This window comes from Anser anser (assembly GCF_964211835.1).
Source record: "Anser anser genome assembly, chromosome: 5".
NCBI lineage: Eukaryota > Metazoa > Chordata > Aves > Anseriformes > Anatidae > Anser > Anser anser.
The window spans coordinates 57956183-57977131 of NC_139725.1; the positions used below are offsets into that span (position 1 = coordinate 57956183).

At 45.2% G+C, this 20949-nt stretch overlaps 2 long non-coding RNA genes across 2 annotated transcripts; one reads left to right on the top strand and one right to left on the bottom strand.

The window, feature by feature from the left end:
* Positions 1-81: 81 nt before the first annotated feature.
* LOC310901015 lies at positions 82-7198 on the top strand. Its single transcript, XR_014585527.1, has 3 exons — positions 82-541; positions 1151-1357; positions 4197-7198. It is a non-coding gene; the product is annotated as an uncharacterized lncRNA (long non-coding RNA).
* Positions 7199-15019: 7821 nt separating this feature from the next.
* Positions 15020-20935, bottom strand: LOC310900060. Its single transcript, XR_014584801.1, has 2 exons — positions 18891-20935; positions 15020-16528 (listed from the first exon to the last, which is right to left on the bottom strand). It is a non-coding gene; the product is annotated as an uncharacterized lncRNA (long non-coding RNA).
* Positions 20936-20949: the final 14 nt, after the last annotated feature.

Consider the following 20949-nt stretch of genomic DNA (forward strand, 5'->3'; position numbering starts at 1 on the left):
GAGGAGCAGCCCTGCCTTTCGCCTGCCTCCCCCCCCCCCCACACACCTCAGGGAGCCGCGGGTGTCCGCGCTGCCGCCTCCTTCCCCCCCCCTTCCCCGTCCGTAATCCTCGCCCGGCGGCCGGGCTTCCCGAAATGCTGATAATTAGCCCCAAAATGCAAGGCTGCCGAGGGAGCCGTGGGGAGAGGCCCGGCGGCCTCGTGGCACCTCGGCCTGTGGGGAAGAGGGTGCTGTGTGACATGGATGTCACCCTGCCCGAGCGGGGGGGGGTCGGACAGGATCACCTCAGGGTCCCCTCCAACCTCGACAATTCTGTGTCACCTCAGCACCGCAGCACCGGGGCGGCTTTGTGAGGCTTCCCCGAAACCATAAAGTACAAATCCACGCACACGCTACGCACACAGGCATTCCCTGCGCCTACTAAATACTGATCGATCAAATAATGGGGTATCACGGTGTCTTTGAGGATATTTCAATACCCTTTTCCACAGCAGGTGGGCTGCGAGGTGCAGAAGGGCCAAGCAGTTGCCCAGGGGCTCAGGTAGGACAGCAGCCAGGCCCATGAATCTGGCTGCTGCCTCTCTCTAGGCCACCCTTCTGTCAGCAGCAACACCCCAAAATGCCCCAAAATGCCCCAAATTGCTGGAGTGACCCGAACTATTGCTTGCGGCAAGGCAATATTTTGTCAGGCTTTAAGAGCCGCTCTGCTCTGAGAAAAAAAACGATGCTGCGGAAATGGCTTTGACAGATTTATTCTTTCTCTGTGCTTCCAGTATCAAAATTTGCCCTGTTTACTCATTAAGGGATTTTGTTTATTTTCTAATTGACAGTGCCATAAACTCTAACTGGGCTGTAAGGATGATTTGATTTGTTCAGGAATGTACGATCACTGATGATCGCGTTTCTGTAATTGGAAGCTAGTTAGAATTTAGAAAATGGCACATCTTCCCACAGCGTTGCACTGTTAACAAAATAAAGGTGCATAAAATGTGTTTACAGCAGTAAAGCTGGGGAATACGACTCTGCATTTACACTGGCAGCAAATCTATTTGATATAATAAGAGGCTTCCCCACCATGCCATTTGAATGATTATGGGTGTTTACTGATATTCACATTTTAATTTTTTCTTCTTCCATTTTGATCAACTAGGGTGTCTGTCCGAATTACCATATCCACCACGAGTTTTCTGAGTGCCAAATGGATCGCTGGATTTTGCGTACATCAGTGCACTAGAGGAGCCAGTGACAAGAAAGAGGAGGAAAGGGTTTGCTCTTCTTCAGGATGGAGGGAGAAAGAATGAGACTTCCTTACCCGCCAGCAAACAGACCATTTCCTCCTGGATGAACTGCTTCACCGGTATGGCATTTTCTGTAGCTCTCCTTTAGGATTAGGAAAGCATGCTTCAGCACAGTTTTAAAAATGTAACGTTCGGGTAATTTAACAGAAGAAGCAAACCCCCCCCTGTACAGGCCTAATTGCCTAATGTAGGGTCAGATCCGCATCTACTGTCAGTGCAAAGATTTGTATTGGTGTGAGGGCAGAATGAAATGGCTGAGAGAACTGTCCACACCCTAATAATATGCGAAGGTAATGGAAGGAAAAATCTGTAACAAACTCTCTGGGATTGTAATCACATTTCTACATAACATGCATTAAGCTCAGAATATTAAGTGTAGACTAAAATGTAGGTAGGTACCAAAGATATCTTTAAAAGGAAATTATTTGTAAGTGTGCAAAGCTTGCAGTTAAGACAATATATAGATAACTTAAATGGTTTATTTTCTTTTATTTTTGTTATGAGCTAATTTTGAGTCTTCAGCCTGCAATTACATTTAGCAATAGAGTGTAAATACTGGACTTCAGGGCTGTAAGACACTTTTGTATAGGCAGGGGGATCTCTGGTAACAGATCTGATTGCAGGAGAGCTTTCTTGCCTTCCTGCCAAACTCTGTTCTGATTGATAAGCTCCCAGGCTGCGTGGTGAGCAAGGTCATTAGGACTTCCCCCCTGCAAACGAAGCAGCAGTTTTAAAAATAAGGTCATATGGTAAACATAGATTTCAGTCCTGAAGAGAAGAAAATAAACCTCTGTTGTTTGCTAAAAAGGAAGTGCAATTAAAAAAAAAAATTCAACGCGAACAGATTGTTTAGATTTGCCGACTGTTGATTTACCGTGATGAAAGACAGACCCAAACCAGAAAGTTTGGATCCCGATCTGGACCCGACATTCCCCAAATTTGAAGGGGGAGTTAGATTCGGAGTCTGGAGTAAGGCTTGTCTCTCAAACACAGCAAAGTACTGTGGATAAAAATACCCAGGTAAAGTAGGAAGTGTGGTCTGCAGCAAGAGTGACTTTGTATCAACAATGAACAAAAGCAGGCCTTCTTTTCTCTGAGAACAATGAAATCACTCAAGAATTGTTATAAATGCAAACAATGCAGGCTTTATCATTCAGTTATCATCAATGGGATTATAGTCTATAAACCCTAATTTTGAGGGAAGTCCCTAGATTTCCCTGAGCGCTTCCTCAAATTTCACATCTATTTACTCTAGTTTAAATGGTTCAGGATAAGGTGCATCACTGTTCCTTGGTGTTGTATTACCCTAAGATACTGAACACAGGGGTTAGTGGCAAAGAATGGTTGATTCCTAGACCCTGTATCAATACCACAGCAGAAGAACAGGCACTCCTGTTCCCATCCATTTTTAACAGATATATAGGTAACGTATAATTTGATGTCACTTTTCAAGTTATTTTAAAATGTCTAAATTACGCAGCTTTGGATAAAAAATGTTTTTTACCCAGTCGGGTATAAAAAGAAAGAATAGCACGGTAAGATGAAGTGGAATTATTGAGTTCACCACCAGTAGAACAAGTTCTGTTCTATTACTGCAAGTAGTAGCAGCACATTTATGGTCCAACAGGGAATTTGTACCTCCCTTTTTAAAAGGTGGGCTGTACTCAAGGGAAAAGACTGTATGAGATCCCATTAGGGTTACAGTATTTCAGTCTAGGCATTAAAAGTTTTTAAATGAACAGCTCAGGTTTGATCTTAGGCAAAAATCCATCTTAATAAGTATGCAAATTGAAAGTGCATTTCGCAGGGCCAACTGTAATAAACATAAGTGTGCTGCTAAAATTGAACAAATCCCATGTTTGGAGGTGTATTTCTCGACAGCAAAACAATAGCAGGCCATCTAGAAAAAAAAATAAATACAGTCATATTGAAACATTGTGACTTTGCTTTTTAGAAATTTGTCCGGTCAATACATGACTTCAGTGTTGGCTACACTGGTAACTCGAAGAGCAGCGATCTGAATTATGCCTGTTTGCTAGAACATTTTTGAGAGCTCTTCCCGATGACTTGCTAAAACTCCTTGGAGAGGTCAGACAGGAGACCTATGTTTAGTTTCCAGATTCTTTTTCCCGGTCGCCAGCATGCTAAAGCTGGGCAGCACTGGGGCGTCAGCACGCTTCCTCCAGCTGGAGCAAGAGGAAGGCACACTTCCCAGTCCTGCAAAGAGCTTTTCTGGCTGAGTCATGAATGGTGTTGTTGACAAACTCCAAAGCCAGAGCCGTACAGTCCTCTTCATCAGGAATAATGATAGCTGCAACATAGGGCAGCAAACATGCTGGGGGGAATTTGGTATATAAACAGGAACTGAATGGTTTGCATAGAAAATGCACTAGTTATAGAGCATACAAAAATAGCAAATATATCAGTTGTGTCCCATACACCACCACAGTTGTTTTTGTTATTGCAGTAGTAACCACAAGTCCCTTTCTGGACCAGGCACCATTAGGCAGTGTAGAGACACATCAAAAGACACAGCCTCTGGTGTTAATGGACTGAAATCTACTTCAAGCTGCTGATTTTCTCCCGTATTAGTAAAACAGTATTTCGTGAGTTCTTAGTTCTGGGAAAATACCTGAGAATGCTGAAACTCCAGTAATCTGTGTGAGGAAACTTTGCGATCCTAACTATACTCAGAAAGGAAAACCCTGTGACACTGAAATAGTGAAGCTATACGCACATATTGAAAGTAGAAACCCAAAGTAAAAGCTGCTAGGTTCCTGTTACGTTCCCATCTCTCACACTCCCACCGCTGATTATGCTCTTCTCTTAAAATTACAGTTAAGCACAATATGGGCATATCAGATTGAGTGCAGTATTAGTGATTGATTATCCCTGCAGATCCCAACAAGGAAATGTGGAAGGAGCAGCAGCGCAGCTGGGCATGGGCACGGCAATAGACCATGGGAGCACTGGTCCTGGCTGTGCTGAGCTCCAAGTGGAAGCCATCACGGAGTCGATCTTTCTCATGATCTTTACAATTTCCTTCACATCAAGAGCTTTAATGGAGCTGTGAAAGTTTTAGGCATTATGGTGACACAGGCTTCCTAGATCCTTTGAAATGTGTCTAAGTGAGACATCCAGTGAACTGGCAGGTGGGTTTTTGTATTATTATTATTATTTGTATACTAACGCTAGAAGAGAAGGGATTGCTTTTAATTTCTTCAGTGTAATTTTAATGGCATCTGCTTGCACACAAGAACCTGCTACAGTTTGAATCACCTCATCAAAATTTCATAGTTTGGAAACTTTTAAAGGCAGAAATGGCCATTCCAGTATCCTTCTGGGCTGACCTCCCAGCTCCTGCAGCCATAAAATTGCACTTAGTGATGTCTTCATCTGTATTCACACCTCATGGGTAAAAGAGATGACACTACCGTGAACCAAATAAAATCAGAGAAAGAGAGGAAAGGTAAATTCCTGTCTTTGGTGCCCTCTTTACTCCAGAGCCATGCTGTGTCTTTGTTTCTGCAGTCAGACACCAGTTGAAAGACAATGGGCTTGTGGAACAACAACAGGGAGAGGAATTTCTGCTTTATTTATTATACAAGAATCTGTCCTGTGAAAGGAAAGGAAAGCCCCGGTAATACAATATCATGTGGGACAGTGTTGTGTTGGTTGCTTTTGTAGGTGTCCAGTAAGTGCAAATTCTGCTCAGAGCATTTTTGGGTGTGTTGTTTTGTTTTCTTTTTCAGTTTAAGCATCTCTCCCCTCTAGTTCTTTGGTGTCTAACCAGGTCTGACCTCATGCTGCCACTTGTCCTCAACTAGATTACTGAGGTCTTTCCTTCTGCCTGACTTCCTACTGCCACAAAACTCTTGAAAGTTTTTACTGACCTTTGGCTCCATCTTTGCTGTTTTTGTTAGCTGTGCCTACATTTAGGTTTGCGGCTGTAGCATACTGTGGCCAGAGCAAGTTAGTCTATCCTGCTTTTAGGGGCAGGGCTTCTTTCCAAGCCCGAACCCTCTTCCTCTCCCCCCCGCCTGAAGCTTCCTGTGGGTAACGAGGCGAGACGGCTGGGTCTGCGTGAGCAGTAGTGGCCTTGAGGTGTCTTCCAGAGCGACCCGGCTGGTGTGGAGGACCCCATCTCCACGCAAACAGAGTACTGACAAAGGGGGAAGCTTCAGGTGAGTTGTAATAGGGTCCCATGGACTGAATGCCTGGCAGTGGTCGGAGTTCACTTGAACTGGAGGACATCTCTGCTGTGGATTCACCGGAAGGGAGCCCAGCTCATGCACTCCAAGACCGGTCCGTGATATGAACCGAAGCACGAGTAAATTGCCATGATCAGGAGAATCACTTTCGAAGTGCGTTCTTGATCCAGTCTAAAATGCTAATGTAGACCCAGCCATAGAAAAGGCTGCTGCTGCATGAACTGAAACTGTCTAGAAATTTATGAAGGTATCAGAAATGAGGATCAGGCACATGCACAAATACCGCCAAATTCAGGCCGAAAACAGCCCGCTGCTATAAAAAGTTATCCATTCGGCTGTTCCCCACTCACCTCTTGCCATGCTTAGTACCCAACACCAGTTTTCTTGGGCCCTGAGCCTGCAGATAGTGCCTGGCTGCTCTCCTTCCCATCCCAGCCTCGAACAGGATGGCTCACACATTAAACTGGGTCCCCCAGGAGCCTGTGCAGAGCAAAACCATCCCTTCGGGGCCGTGTGGGACAGGATGTCCGTGTGTCTGTGCTCAGTGCCTCTCACGGCCGCTGCAGGAGCTTCTCGGTGCCCCTGTGGCATGCACGCTACATCTTAAAACCGTAAAGGCAACCGTGAAAGAAAGCCACCTGTTGACCTGTCTTGCAGTCTTTCCTGCCCTCAGGCTTGTCATCTGCATTCGGCTGGAGAACCGTGTTGCAAAAGCTCCTCAGCCAGCTCCTCCTCGCCAGGCCGGAGGGAACCAGGCCCGCTGCGTTTCTCTGCCGCATGCAGCCTGGCTCTCGCACGGCATTCCCGCTGCAGCCCCTGAGCCTGCCAGGACACGCTGGAAGCCGTAGAAAATGATGTCACGGCATGGGCAGGGCTTCCTCGCCGCCGATAACATCTCGGCAGATGTCCTTCAGACGTGCTCATGGTTCTTCCCAGGATAGCATCGTTATTTCCCATTTACCGTTCCCCCTTCCACCTTTTATGTTATCAAAGAAGTGACTTTTTGCTAAAAGTAGCCCTTTTGTTCATATTAAAAAAATGGAGTTTTGCTGCAGTTGTTTTATTTTTATTTTTTTAATTTACTTTTGAGCAGGAAAACGTTGCGATTCAGTAAAACACCAGTACTCAGACACTTAAAAGCAGCTAGGTACCAGACTCCTGAACTTTATGATTTTCCTTTGTTCATTCACCCTCTTCCAAAATAAAGCAAGCAATAAACAAAGTTTCTACACTGCATACATTATGCAGGCACCCCTGGGATCCTGTTACCTATAATCCAGCAGGTTTTACTCCCACCTACTGCATCTTGTCCATATTTTGAAAATCAGATCTACCCCAGGGTACCCTCCTGGATGTGTAGAGTTCCCCTGAAATCAGTGGGGATCTGCTTAAGGACGTAACTTCACAGAGCATCTGTTGTTCTATATTTACACAGTACCCCGCATAATAGACATGAAACCTGATTAAAGCTCCAAACTCTACCGCCGTGGAAATCAGTCTTGTTATTGACTGATGACTCAACATGTCTGAATTTAGATGGAAGAGGGCTACTTTCAATTCCCAGCTCTTTTATAGGCTCTCTGCATAACCTAGCCAAGTCATTTAATCTCTGTACCTCAGACACTCCTGTATTTAATACAGACAAAGTCAATAATTGATTAATTCCCTTCCCCCAGCGCTTTCTTTGTTTTTTTTGGTGAGAGGTTCTTCGGGGCAGACACTGCCTCCTGTGAGGTGCCAGGACACCACATAGTACAAGGCAGCTCTGGCAATACCGTAAACAATAAAATAATTTTAATGTTCAGTAGCACAGAAGCAGCTGTGATTGCCCTAATATTTGTCCTCACAGAATCACTTTTAAATTGAAAGCACACCTGGGACAATTCAGTTCCAGAAGAGGCTCAACATGATCCTGGGATTATGACAATCACAAAGTAATCTGAGCTGCAGCATTTCCTCTTACAAAGTAAGAAAAGGTAAAATGAAAAAGAGGCTTCTCTTCTCTTCTCTTCTCTTCTCTTCTCTTCTCTTCTCTTCTCTTCTCTTCTCTTCTCTTCTCTTCTCTTCTCTTCTCTTCTCTTCTCTTCTCTTCTCTTCTCTTCTCTTCTCTTCTCTTCTCTTCTCTTCTCTTCTCTTCTCTTCTCTTCTCTTCTCTTCTCTTCTCTTCTCTTCTCTTCTCTTCTCTTCTCTTCTCTTCTCTTCTCTTTTCTCTTCTCTTCTCTTAATGTAATGCATATGGATTCCAATCTTAAATAAAATACCATCAGCCACACAGCTTTCCCTCTTCATGAGAACAGCTGTGGAAAGCTATTATTATAATTTGCAAATAATGTTACCCCTTTATGTGTGTCAACGGAGCTTTTTTTTATAGCATGTCTTCAGCTAGACAGTTTCTTACATAACAGTATTATTCTTTTTTTATTTCAGACAGTTGTTAGGTGATGGCTTTCCATGTATAGGTTCTGTTAATGAATAATCATCAGTTACACAGCTAGTTACCTCTAAAAATAATTAGTATTTTGAAATTGGGAAGATACATCCCAGGTTAGAATATGTGCCAAAATAAAGCACAGGAGCAAGCACATATCCCTGCAGGTATGCCATACAACTCGGGCAGACTACATTATTAATACAAATCACTTCAATTAAAATTGACATGTCAGATAATTAATAGCATGTTGATTGATAAACAAGGCATCGCTCATTTTATCCCGGCGTTTGTTAATTACCTGATGCTGCAGCTGACTGGAGAGGACACACTTCTGCCCTGGGAACAGAGGTTTTTTGCGCGTGCTTTCCAGTTTACCAGTGATTAGCAGTACCCAGAAAATAACAGTATTTTTTAGCTATGGGATTTAAAGTTTTGTATCTCCCTGCATCACAGCTGGCACACAGTGTGCATTCGTTCGTGCACAATAGGGTAAATATTATCTGCTGTGTGATGCTATAGAAAATTCTCACTTTATTTCCTTACTATATGTTTGTTCGTTTTTTTTTTTTTGCTTCTTTCCTGTATTTCCCCCCACACGTTAGACAGCACTGGTAGCCTCCCCTGCAATCTGTAAGAGCGAGCATACTGCGACACTGTTGCAGGGGTTCCCTACAGCAGCGCTTCCCAGTGCCATTGATCAAGCCACGAGCACTAGTTAAGCAATGCAAGGTTGCTCTAATTCCCTGACTCATCTCCTGTTCCCCCTGGAAATCATAAATGTGGTGCTGGAAACCGAACCGCAGTCCCCTGACTGCAGCAGGACGAGGTAGCTTGGATTGCTGAGTCACCACGTTGACCCACACGGCTCAAATTTCTGTTTATAGTTAGCAGGAGTCGAAAATGCTCATTGTAATCTTATCACGGTGGAGGTACTAACTGCACATTCTCCAGAAATGTATTCAGCCTGGCTCTCTGCTTGGGGCTCAGATTCCCCAAGTCACTATTAGCCTAATATTTACAAAAACACATTTCATTTTAGCGGCCTTGAGTTATTATATTCTTGGGGTCCTTTTTTTTATGCATATGTCATCTTAGAGCTAATCAGCATTCTGGTCTTGTATTTGCAACTGCTGAGAAAGTCAGATCTTAAAAAGCCATAACTCCCCGACAATTTCTGCCTGTCAATAGCTCATAGAAGCTGCTTGGATGTAGTAAGTAGTGTGGAGGAAAACCGAAGATCAAATTATTTTCAGGTATGAATTAAATCTATTTCTTTGAAGCAGCCAATGTGTCTTCTTGCTCTGCAGGATGAAATTCTCCTTGTTATGTACTGCATGCTTTTACAAACACTGATATTCTTATGAGCACGCTACCCATTTCTCAACATCTGATAGATAAATGTCTTGCACTACAGTTGCATCCCTATGCAGTACTTCTGATAACGTTAGCTAACGAGCCCCACCACTTTAGAAAGAAACCTTTTGTTCCAGTCTGCAACGTGACAAGGAATGTAGTTGACGTGTGCTTGACTGCAGAGACGTGGAAATGCAGAAACGCTCACATGCTGCAGTTTGTTTATAAAATTGATCTTGACCAGTCAACATAAAATGCATCACGTCAATGCAATTGCCGTAATGCTCCTTCATTAGGAAAAATGACTCCTCTTGTGCACAGCGCCGGCGGTAGTTGAGTGGGGATGCCTCAGCTGCCCTTTCGCACTGGCTAACCCATAAAAGTCAGCTTACAAATCAAAGCAAAAAATGAAAATAGATCAATGTAAATAAAGACGAAGGAGGAAGAGACTCACATCAGAGAAGACACAAATGAAAAGGCATGTGACCGGTTTAAAACACGAATGAGCTTCTGTTAAAACAGCTCTCTTCAATGACCTTCTTTCCTGCCATGTGACCAAATGCTTCAATCAGGCACTGTAAAGCAAAGGAATGCTAAAATTGCCTTTATTTTCATTTCTGATCTGGCCGTGTTAGCATATACTTGCTGTATTCATCTATAGCCCAAATAATCTCACTTTTTGCTGAAGTCAAAGGGAGTTGTTCTCCCAGCCTCCCTCCTGGCTCTCCTCTGCGCCGCAGCGCCGTGGCTGCCCTTTTAAAACCCTGAGGGCCCGGGGCCAGCCAGCTCCCTGCCCTTATCAGACCCATCTGGGAAGGGAGTGAGCAATTTTAAAGCCAGCAAGGGGCTGCGGAAGAAAGCTGGGCTCGGAAAGGTCCTGCTCTGAAGGGCAAACCTCTCCCAGAGCCGCCCCCAGGCTGTGCAGAGGGACCTGGTCTCAAGGGTTTTTACCTAACCAAGCCAAATGCCCTCAACCAGGCACGGAGGGGTGCCCAGGTAGCTACCCACATATATAAAACCCTCTCGTTTCTCAAGCTCCACGCTGAGTGGCAGCCCCTGAGCTGGAGGCAGCGCTCACGCAGTCGCACCCGGTGCCAAATGCGGCAATATGGTAACTCCTTCCTCGCCCCCCCCCGCCCCCCGCTTACACTTCCAAGAATCACAGAAGAATTTCTGACGTGCTCCAACATTGAACAAAGCAATCTCTGATCTTAAGAACGAAAGAAAAAAAAAAAAAAAAGGGTTCAGTTTAATACAGGCAACTGGCAAAGATTCAAACTGCATCTTACTGTAGCCAAAGCAGCTCACCAATCCCGAGGAGGGATGCGAATTTGCAGCTCAAGTCAGATGCCTAATTATTCATTTCTCCTTATCTCGCTTGTAAAATCTCGCCAAGACTGCACCCATCCCTGTATATCTAGGCATGTGAATACCACTCCAGAAGAGCCGAAGCCTTCAACAGCAGGCCTGCTCCCAAGTCGCCGCATAACCTCCGCGTGCTGACAACACGCACCTGGCCTTGGAACGATGCTGCCTCTTGCCTGGAGAGGTACCACGCCATCCCCGGCACCTCAAAGGCTCCCCTGGACTGGTCTCACCAGGCAAGAGCGTGCCCTGATCCAGGGATGGTTAAGCAGAGTTACCGCGTGTGACAAATAATGTCATCTTTTTCGCCTCAGGCGGTGCCCGAGATGGAATAGGCAATCTGTTCCTGGCTGCACAGAAGGGGCTTCCTCAAACTGCTGAGGCAAAAAGGAAAGTGAACCGGGGAGAGGGTAAAACATGCAGGTTGTGCCGTGTAAAAATAGGCGTTTCGAACACAGCTTTGCTCCCAGTTCTGTTTTCCTCCCAAATTTGTTCCCCACCCAGCTTCCTCATCTTCCGTTCGCTCCCCACCCGTGCCTCCTTCCGAGATGCCTTTTGGAGACGCACCGCATGCTGGTTTTCTTCAGAGCTTGACTTCGGTCCCACTGAAGTCCATGTCAGTCTTGGAGAAGGACCTGAGAGGACCACATCTGAGTCCCGGAGGAAGGACATTTTGGCTTCTGGCAGGGCTTCGATTATAAAGCCAAAGCAGGATTTTTTTTACATGCTACCTGCAATTAGGTTGTAGCAGTGCCTGGAAGGAGTGACCTGAGTGATGGATAACTCTTGTGTAGGCTTTCCACGGGGACCAGTTTCAGCCAGGTAAGAGTTAGCCCCACTTAGAGAAACTTCTGGCAGCTGTATGGCCTCAGAGAAGTGCTGAGGATTAGCTTCTTAGCATACGGTGTAAGAGGACACTATGGTTTCCTGCATCATCTCCCACTTCTAGATTTGCTTATACCATATCAATTCTTAAAGTGGATTACTGGTTCATTACCTCTGGCTTCAAAAAACCTGCAACTTTGGAGCACAGGACAGGTTGAGGTTGAAATTTATTTCAGTGTTCTCTCTTTTGGCAGTGGCTTTGTGCATGGTTTGGGCAAGGGATGTTTAAATAAAATTCCAACTGCCTAATGCAAAACCAAAGTGATTTTTTTTTTTAACCTCACAGACCTTTCTAAACTGCAGCATTTCGCATGATCCTTGGAGAGTGTGTGACACCAAAGCCCCTCTCTGAACAGCCTGGCTGTTTTTTCTCTTACGCTTTAGACAGAACAGGCATCAGTGACATTGATACATAATTTAGTCACCACCTTCAGGGTACGTTAATTTAGCAAATTCTCTAATTTGCTAGGAATTCGCATAGATGAATTGATGATTAAATAGGCGATTGAACCAAAGAGCCCAAACGGAGCAGTTTGTTGCTAATTTAAATGCCGTCTATGTCTAGACCATTCTCCTTGTTACATTTTAATTGACCTAATTATTTCCAAAACCACTCTTTTTGTCGCTTCTTTAACATTTAGATTGTTCTGTATGGGGGCTGGATGTGGGAGGAGAGCAGTTCTGGTGTATTCCAACAGCGGAGAGTATTTTAAGCAGCAACTTTGGGTAGCAGCAGCAGTCACCGGTTACAGAGCTGCAGGGCATAGAGTTGGGGAGAAGACTGTGGGCTACCTGCTACAACTTCTTCACCACATCCACTTTTACCGCGCCTTATGAACGAACGCATCTCCAAAGAGATGATTTCAGTGGGGTTTCAATGCTGGTGCTCAGGCATTCGATCGAGGTGCTGCAGTGTGATGAGCTGGTGCCCGCCAGCCGAACCGAGCTGCTACAGCCCTGTGCACACTCTGGCTCCTGCGAAGGTGGTGGGCTGGCACTTCTCGTGGTGGGGAAAGCACGACTGAAATAGCGCACGCTCGCTGTAGGGAGCGATTGTAACCGCTTGTAGGAGCAAGCACCTGCATGGCCCAGCTGCCGTGAGGTGGCTTGTTCGTCTGCAGTACCTGCATCGTGTACCAGAGCCCTGCAGAGGCCTAATTTCCCCCCACATGGTGGTAATGTCTTTAGTTTGTGGTAGCGAAGAGGTCAGGTGTTGGAGGAAGGAAAATCAGATGGTAAAACACAGTTCTAGTCCCCTAGGGCCTGTATATTTAATGTCAGAAAGCTGCCCAGACTTCTTGTTGATATTCTGCCTGGAGAACCCACCACGGTCAGTGGTAAGCTGTTGCACATGGTTCATCGTCTGCCCTAAACACATGCTCGTGCATTGAGGCTGAACTGAAAAAGGCTTCTCCTTTCAGCTCCTTTGGCTGCTGGACTATCAGCAAAAGCTACGTGCAGTCATTGGTGGAGCTAAAATGGCCGTAAATATGTTTAACTCTTCTAGACTGCACTGGCAGATATCAACGTGACCAAAGCTGTCTCTCTTTCCCTCTTTTTGAGAGACAAACTGAGATGAGGGAAAGAAAATAACTTGTCCCAGGGTCACACACAAAACCAGTGACAGTGCAAACTGGAGAGCCTGGATGGCTCAGCTCCGTGCTTTTAGCTTGGGGCAGCGATGTTTTTACCAGAGCTCATACTGTCGTCAGCCTGCACCTCGCTGACTTTACCTAAATTACCCCTGGCTCAGTTCTGGTGGCTGCAAGATGAGAATGAGGCTTAAGATGCATAAAAAGGCATTTTGTTATCCCTGGTGGCTGCTTTGATATTTCTCAGATTTCTGTAGCTGAAGACATGTCAGTCAGATGCTGTGCCAGATGTTTCCCACAAACTGTCATAGAAGGGCAATAACTGGAGTGAGGTAGGGACCGACCCAGCCATACAGATGGTCAGAAGACCAGCCTGGCCAACAGAGCCACCGAGCTGCAGCCACTGGGACAAAACAGCTCGAGTGGTACCCCTGGACCATGCTGTCTCCTTTCCTCCCTCCCCAGCGGTTAGGATTTGTTGGCGGGGCCAACTGAACAACCATCAGCAAGAAATAGCACAAATGTTGTCGATGTGAATGGTCCTGCTCCAAAAAAAGCCTCCCTACGTCTTCCACGGTGATGTTTCTCTTCCAAATCAGGAGTGCTGGATGGGTGTTTCCTCTCCAGGGCTACACCTGAATCTGGGGCTTTACAGGACCTCTTTAGCATACAGAGCACTGGATGTTTGCTGTCGGGCCAGGACACCAGGAATTTCTGTCGTGTGCTCATTTCTCACATTAAGTACATAAAAGCATCACTCAGGCAGCCAAGGCTCACAGATCCAGCTACGCACTACCAAAGCTTTGCACGTTGCCACCGACCGGTGCAATAGGCAGCCAAAAGCTGCGTGCTAGATCCAGCAGCCTCCTTCGGAGCTGGTGCACCATCCACAGACGCAGGGCTTTTCCCCTCTCCCGAGTGCCACGTGGCCGTGGGGCTCTCCAGCCCGACACCCAGATTTCCTGAATTAGGAAGCCAGTTAGGTCAATGGCAGAGCAACGGACTTCTCCTTTCGTGCAATCATAGAATCACATAAAAATTAAGGTTGGAAAGACGTTCAAGATCATCTGGTCCAACCATCACCCTACTACCAATGCCACCCACTAAACCATGTCCCTACGCACCAGGTCCAACCTTTCCTTTAACACCCCCAGGGATGGTGACGCCACCACCTCCTTGGGCAACGCGTTCCAATGCCTGACTGCTCTTTCTGAGAAGAAATGTCTCCTACTTGATTTAATTGTTGAAGAGTAGTGCTCTTTTTTCAATTCTTTGTTTTAATTGTTGAAGAGTAGGGGCATGATGTTTCCCTTTTTCCACTCACCGGGGACATTGCCCGGACTTTTCAACTATGATGGAGAGAGGCTTGGCAACTACATCAGCCAGTTCCCTCAGGACCCTGAGATGCATGTCATCAGGTCCCATAGACCTGTACCTGTTTAGATTCACCAGGTGGTCTCGAACCTGCTCTTCACTTACTGTGGGTGGGACTTTGACCCCCCAGCCTCTATCTACGGGTTCAGGGAAATGAAAGGCTTGGGAAGCCCGTCTACCAGTGCAGACGGAGGCAAAGAATTTGCTGAGTACCTCAGCCTTCTCCATGTCTGTCATTACTAATTACTCAGATATAGAAACTCACTCCTAATGTAAGAAATTAGCCACCTATAATTGCTAACACGCTACTATTTTCACCCCTCAGTCTATTTTCACAAATGTTAGAGGCGCATGGTGGCCCTCGGGGACTCCTCCTGTCACCCCAGCGCAGCAGATCAAAGGAAGCTGGGTCCTCTCTTGTGCTCTTCCTCGAGGCTCTGCGCAGAAGGGATGCCACCTCTCACACAAGAGCTGGGGGATGGGAAAGAAGCACTCACACAACCCCTGAGAATTGGCAAGAGTTCTTTATTGCCAGGACATCCTGCAGGTAAGCCTGTGGGATGTCCGTGGTGTTTGGTGGCTCCAAGCTAATGCTTGGCATGGAGCCTGAGCGACAATGAGTAGGGAGCTTGCGGGGCCCTGCTGCGAAGCTGTCGGTGTTCTCTGATCACAGAGCAAAGACCTGCCAGAGTAGTCCCAGGTCTGATGTGGCCGAGGTGGATCCACTTCCATAGGTTCCTCCGCCTCTTCTTGTGGACCCACCTCCATGGGCTCCACGGTGTTAGGCAGGAGGACAAGCCAGTCCTTGCCTGGGACTGCCCACACAGGATGCCTTCCATCAGGTATGTTCTCCGGCCAGGGTGCTGAACCAGGGGGTCGCCCAGTTCCACGTTTAGGTCCCATGCCGCTCTCCAGTTCATTTCCAGGGATGGATTCAATGCTGCCGTCTGTTTTACGGCCACGGCTGGGTCCCACGCTGCGTTCTGGCCGATGGGCACGCCTCTGCTCCCCACGGCTCCCTGCCTCATGCTCCCGCCTTCGCTCCACACCACCACTGCACCGCTGGTTAGGCCTAGGCCCCCTGCTGCTGGATGTCTGAGGGGCCGGCCTGTTCGCCGCATCGCTGCGGTGCCAATGATATCTCCGATACATGTCTGCGGGCCGGGCACCAGACGTCCCCCGGGCACTGGTGTCTCTTGTGCCGGAGGTGCCTTCCCTCTGCCCACGACACATCTTCCTCTTGCTAGCTGCCATCCTTCTCGGTGTTTCCTCAGACCGCTTCGCTGTCCTCACACCGAGGAGGGCTGCCGCTCGCCTTGCTCTTTTCTCTGGCCTTCTTCCTGCCGCGTGCGCTGGCTCTCAGAGGACCGAGTCGCTGAGCAAGTGGCGGGCCAGCTGCAGGGGTCCTGTTTTATAGGGCCCGGGGCAAAGGCGGGGCAGTGGTGGCCACTGTGACCTCAGCAAGCCTCTGTGATGGAGTGGCCCACGCGAGGCCAAAGGCGGCTGTGTTGGGAGCGGCCTGGAAGATGCCCTCACGTGGAGGAAGAAGGAGGGTTGGGAGGGCTGAGGGCCCCTTTTCTGGAGCTGGCTCCCGTGGGCCATTTGGCTTGCCAGAGAGAAAGGCTGCCCCTCGGCCACAGGGACTGCCCTCCAGCTCCCAGCCTGTGCCCTGGGTTTATTTTTAACACTGTTTTTTTAGGTAATTTCATTCTATTCTTTAAGGAAAACAACAGAAGCAAGGTGCATCTTCAGCCCTAATCCCCATGTGCGCTTTGTGCTCTGAGTGAAGAATTTCTTCCTCACATCACATCAGGTCACATCTAAATCTCTCCTCCATTTGTTCAAAGCCATCGTTCCGTGTTCCATCGCTACGCTCCCTGACAGAGTCCCTCTCCAGCTTTCTTTTAGGCCGCTTTTGTGGGTTAGGCTAGGTGGCAAAACTGCAGGGCCTTGCAAATTGCAGCCTTATCCACCTTGTTCCGCATCTTCCACATGACATTTTCCAGCTCCGGCTCTAACCTATCCTCAGTGTAACATAGAATCATAGAAACGTTAAGGTTGGAAAAGACCTCCAAGATCACACACACAGCTGCCTTCCCTCCCTTCCCACCCTTGGATGCCCCAATTCTTGTGGATTTCATCCAAGACGTGGTTTAAACATCCTGGTTTAGAGAATTTAAAGATGAAAATCAGTGTTACAGCAGCTATGTCAAAGCAGCTGTCCTTCCAGTGCTCTCCGTGTTATTATTCACTACACCTTTGGAAGTCCCATAGAAAGTTTGTGATTTAGGAAATCAGCTGTCACTTGAAACAATATCCTGCATAAACCCTCTAACTGCATCTGTGATCTCTGCTCTGCCCATCACAGAACCTTCTCCATTTTTTAGCACTTTCCTCTTTTCCAGATTTTCTCTGTTAGTCCTGTGCTCATCTGTTATGATCCAATTGCCAAATAAATTGGTGAAGACATTTGTGGATAACTTTTTTTTTTTTTTTCACTTAGAGCATGAATTTTCATTTTTTTTTCCCTAAATCCTAAGAACTAACATTCTTTTTATGTTCGCACAGTACTTTTCTCTGAAAAAATATTCTGCATGCAATTAAAAATGCCCCGATTCTATACATTTTATAAATAAAGCCTCCAGACATATATTTAGATTACAGTGATCTCTTGGGCAGGAACTGTCTTTCCAGTCTCTGTGAAGCACACGACACAATAGTAACAATAACAACGATGTCATCTAGCTTGGTTCAGACAGTGAAGATCTATTATCCGCTATATCTGGATATCCTCTTTTCATGGACGGTGTGTGGAAAAAAAATAATTAAAAAAAAACCACTTCTATGGAAATTTCTTACTCAAAAATTAGATTTTCAACAAGGAAAAATATTCTTGAGAGATTTCAGTCTTGCTCATTTTGTCATTGTTTTAAACAGAAAACTGGGCACCTAAAATCCCTCACAAAAAGTTCTGTTCAAACAAAACTTAGGGGTTTGGCACATTGAGGTAAAAAAAAAAAACATAATTTTTGGTTTCAGCCCAAAACTGCCAACAACAGAGGACATTTTTTAATTAAAAAATCAAAATTTTCTCTTGCTATTCTTCTGGGTTTTTTTTCAGCAAAAACTGCCGAGCAATATTTTCTTGCCAATTCTAGTGAAAATAACCTCTCTCCTGCTTTTGACAATTTCCTTGGGATTATGCTGCTCTATTTCAAGTTCTTGTTTTCTTTCCTCTACCTTAATGCCAGCATTGGCACTGAAGCTTCCCTTAATGATGACATATGTTCCTCACTCATTCAGAATATGATCTAACTCTTTATATAGAGCATCTGTTTATTTATCTGTGGGACATGTGGCTAGAACATAAACTTGAATGAGCTGTGGGAAAGGCCAATTTTAAATATGAAAATAGACTAACATTGGTATAGTTAAAGACACTTTCAACTCCCTAATTTGATTACTAGTCACAGAAAACGCTTAGACATTCACAAGACAATTAGTATAAACATTATTCTTTTTGCTGGAAAAAAATATTATCATAGCTGGAGAAGTAAACTGACCCACAACTTGAAAATGAATGTCATTTCAAAATTGTCTTTGAGAGCGTAATTCAGACGTGGTGCTTAATATTCTCAGCTGTCAATGACCATGCACTAATTAGTTTCAGTTCTAATGAATATGTATTTATATGCACAAAGTGTAAGCATTGCAAATATCATATGTATTTGACCACAGTTTATGATGATGATATTGTATGATTGCATGTATGTATTCATTATTATTACATGAATATTTTATAGATCAGTGTAAAATGTAATTATACCGTTGTATGTTTACTTAATATTGGTGTCGACAGTTGGATCGAGATCAGCATAAGACGAAATCATCTTGTCAAAGTGACCCTAAATTGGAACCTATCTCTGGTATCAGGACCAAGATTTTTGGGACCATAAATTATAGCAATGTTTTCAGGGTATTTGACATTTTCTCCAGCTTAAATCCTTTGATAGAAAATTTTTCAAGTCAAAGGCAAACATAGGAGGGGAGGCAAAAAGCACATTTAGTTTTCTTGAATGTCTAATCCTAGAAGAATCAGTTTCACAGAGACAGAGCTTTTACTTATAGACTGTGATGCAAAGATCTGCAGTTCATTTAAACAGACACATCCAGAGTTCTTGCTTTTACAGGGTAGAGCCCTCAACACAAGAAATCTTCGTATCCTGCTGTCAGAAAAAAATAAGATATGGTTTCATTGCATGCTAATGCCTGAACACTCTATTTCATCAGTTGCTTAAAAATCTGCCTTTTGTCTGAAGTGTTGGAAGTTCTCCTTAATCACGACTATCACCAGAAATGAAAGATCAGAGAGAAAACAAACCTTGCTTTCTATTTTTGTCGGTGTTTACTTTGTTCAGTTGTTTGCGTGTTGTGCATAAACCCATTTCTGTTTCCTCTGTCAAGACAGTTTCTCTTGCAGTTTCACTGTCTTTCTTACAAAGCAAGAAGCAGAGAAAATAAGTTTTAAAAATAGGAAAATATGATTGTAAAACCACATACTTGTGTTTTGTAAAGAGGAGAGGTAAAGATGGTCAGAGAGAGGTACTGCGCAGAAACCCCTGTAATCTAAGTTTTGAATTGACAAAGTCTTATTAAATATGAAACTCTTCACTTTTATACTCACACCAACCTTGGTATCATAACCAGTGTACATTTGTGTGTGGGAGACGATTTTATGATATTATTCAGCTACATAATTTCCATTTTTTCTTGTGATTCCCCATTTTCAGCACCTTTCATTTGATGGTATTGCTGCCCAAAATTGTCAAAAATAATTTCTGAAATACTCTCCTGAGATTCTAAATCATGAAGATTTCACTTTGTTAATCCTTTAGTGCTGCTTTTTACTTTTTTTTTTTTTTTTAATGATGATGGGATGGAGGGGAACACGAGGTGGAAATGAAACCATTTCCATGGACAGGTTCACAGACAATGATCCTTTCTGAGCCCCTTAATTATTGTGAAGTGTGTGCTGATGTTTTCCACGAGTTGCTCTTGTAGAAATCCAACAGTCTCTGACTGATGTATATTGTTTTGCTCAGGGCTTGGATGTTTACTAGCTTTCGCTATGAATGAGGCAGAACTCAATGCATTCTGCAAGGGGAAAATTCCCAACAGCAAAACCTGCCTATGCTACTTCAGGTCCCGTTCCCACGAGCATTACAGACCCAGAGCATGCATGGCTTTCATGGGAGGTGGGCAGCAGGGGCACGGGAAGGGCTTCTGAGGTTCAGAGTGCTGAGAAACCCATGGAGGGAGTCACCTGACATCAGAAATCTCTTCTGACAGTGTGAGTGGTGTGCTCTTTGGAAGAACTGATGGATTTCGGTTGCTTTTGGAGAATGTTTTGGTTTGGAAGATTTCTGGAAAAGGAGGCGGGTTTGATCCCTGCTTGAAGTCCTTCTACGTCACGTTGGCTCTTGAGGTTGAGATGGTTCCCAGGTGTTTGGACCAAAGCCACCAGCCAAGGTGACTGCATGCATGCAGCTTGCGACAACATAATATGCACAGTGCCTGGCACAAGTGCTACAACACATCCCTCTTCTAATGGAGTACCCAGACCCTGTGTCCCTGATACTTCCCTCCAATGCCCCCTACACATCCCTCCAACAGGCCACCAGCCAGCAAAGCCTTAAAAAGTGCTTGGCGGAGGGGTGACAAGAACTGCAAACTTTCCAGGCACTGCTGGCCTTGAGTTGTGCAGCACTCCGTGCTTCGTCTCATGCGGCTGCTTTTCTTGGTGCAACAGGTTGATCTCAGCGCTTTGCAGCCTCGCTGGTATCAGCTGCAAAACCACTGCACAGCTAGCACCGTTGTAACCCCAGCTGCTGAGTGCTCGCCTCTTCTTGGTTCTAATTTTCCTATTCTTTTCCCTGTTTCAAATCACAAAGTGTTGTCCTTGGAAAGAACGGTCTTTTTCTCATTGTGCTACTGCTTGTTCGGCAGCTGAATCTTTCCATGATGTTTCCCTGGTGCTTTGCATCTCAGGCACAATACAAAGAAATGAAATGCAATGTGCTCACTCCTTATTATTATAGATTGATGTTGAAAGGAGTGCTGCATGTAGGATTTTAATCAAGAAACTGCAGCAAGTTTATGAGCAATATATATCTCTCTTAATTTGGCCAGCAATGAAAATATGGTTGGCAGGGGAAAAAAAAAGAAAACTTCTCCTCTCTCACCAATGCACTTTCCAACATGAAAAAAGGGATTTTGAATAAAGTGGCAATATGGATGCATTTGAATCTGTGAAATGTGATTCTTAATTGCTCATGATTGTCTCTCAAACAACTGGTAGGTTAACCACGGCAGGCTGACAGTCTGTACTAACTGACAATCAATATTGTTGAAACGCAGAACCTTTGCCTGCAAGACACAAA